The sequence below is a fragment of the Pyxicephalus adspersus genome, chromosome 2 (assembly GCF_032062135.1).
Source record: "Pyxicephalus adspersus chromosome 2, UCB_Pads_2.0, whole genome shotgun sequence".
Classification (NCBI taxonomy): Eukaryota; Metazoa; Chordata; class Amphibia; order Anura; family Pyxicephalidae; genus Pyxicephalus; species Pyxicephalus adspersus.
Window position 1 is genome coordinate 2,414,284 of NC_092859.1, and position 2,040 is coordinate 2,416,323.

The window sequence follows — 2,040 nt, forward strand, 5'->3', positions numbered from 1 at the left end:
TGTCCGGGTCATCTCTTGCAATTTGTCCTGTAAGAACTTATTGGAGAGCCCCACTATAAACTGATCTCTTAGTAGCTGGTCCACCTCCCGGAAGGCTTCCATGGCCTGTGGGTCGCGCCTCTGTATATCATTGAGCATCTCCTGTAGGGCATTAGAGTATTGCATCAGGGTCTCGCCCTCCCGCTGGGGTCGTTTGAAGAAATGGCCCTGCAGCTGTACCACTTTGGTACGCCCCCCTTGGGCCCTCTCTAACAGAGAGAATATTTTCTCTAGGGTGTCCCTCTCGTGGTCCGGCCTCACCATCACTGCTCATCTGACGTCACCCTCTAGAGCTCCCAACGCAACCTCTGCCTGCAGTTCAGGGGTTAGGTTACACATTCTAACTGCACTTTGCACCCTCTCAATCCAGTCCTGCAACATCATGTTTCTACCATCAAACTTTGGCAGATGGCGCAACAGCGCTCCTACAGGAATATATCCTACTGGGGCTGGCATAATATTGGGGGCGGGCTGTATCAACGGAGTTGGAGCAAGCTGGCCTTGCATTGGCGCACCCTGAGCTGGGTCCTGGTCTGGTGCCATTGGCGCCAGGGGAAGGTCTCCCGCTGCATTCCAGTCCATAACGGTCGCTGTATCCTACGCCAAATTGTAAGCCGTGTACCGGGGGCTTTCTAGGATACAGCGAAGTCACAAACAGGGAAGACAACATGACCACTAGCTCATGTAAAACAGAACGTACTTTACTGAGTAATATCACAATGAACAAAATTCCAAATATAAAGACAAAGAAGAATACATTACATACACTCAGCCCAGAGGACAGCACAGCGCCCTCTTTCAAAATTGGTTCTTATGACCTGCCACACACATAGACCCTAACTTACTAGCTACAGCAGGTCTAGTCTTTGGTATTTCAGGCGCCAATCCAATATTGCGGTGCGTGCACGATTTTACTGACCCGGGTCTTTTTCTGGATCCAATGATGTCTTTAAACTGAACAACAGCAACAAGTCTCTTCAGCAAACATGAGGTCCTGAAAGACAGACAGCGCTCCGTTCCTCAGCTCCTTTCAGCCTTTCTGGAAAACAATCCTTTTCCTCTGGACAGGATCTGCCTTGGACGGTGGTCAGCCTCACTCAGCCACAGCTCCTGAGACTCTAGGAACACGCTGACCCTTGGATGCGAGCGGATTCTGTTTCACACACAGTCTTCTCAAGATGTCTGCTCTCCTGCTTCCTGCTTCCTGTTTCCTGTCTTCCTCTTTTCAGAACAACCACACCTCCTATCAATATACAAATACTGGCAACCTGTTTAGCTGTGTTAAGAAACAGCGGCATCTTGTGGCTGAAATGCAGAACGACAGTCCTATATTTAATTACAAGCATTGAACAGTGAGTTGCTGTTTCTCAATCTCACACATACAACTGTACTCCTGTGTTCCTGGATAGAGATACTATCCAGGAATAGGGATAGGGAATCATCCTCTCATTATGGGATAACCTGTAAAAAAAATAAAAGTTAGTTACACAAATCACACACATTGAATAAATTATTTTAACATTAATTTTTTTTTTGTAACACATGTTTTTACACATGAATTTGCGCCGTTGAATCCCATGTTTTTCGAGTCGGGTCCATCCGAATTCGAACAGCCATATTCGGGTTGAATATAGGAACCACCCGAATTCGAACACCAACACTAGTGGTCAGGCCTAAAAAGTGGCTACTGGTTCCAAGCATTGCATTATGGGAGAAGATCACATGTTTCAAATTCCAGGAAGCAACAGATTCAAAGAAGGTGAATATACATCAGTAAGGCTTCAAAGATACTTTATAGCTTTGCCCTGAATGGCCAACGTGTAAGAGTTTAAAGGCCTTGACAGCTCATTAGGTGTACAAGAGAAATATTAGAAGTGTTTTTTTTTTTTTTAGCTTTGACTGATATATGTTCATTATAAAACCTTCCCTAGAACAGGAACTACTGCGGCAGTATGTGTAATATATTGGGCCTCACTAATTAAAGCTCTCCAAGACTGGAGA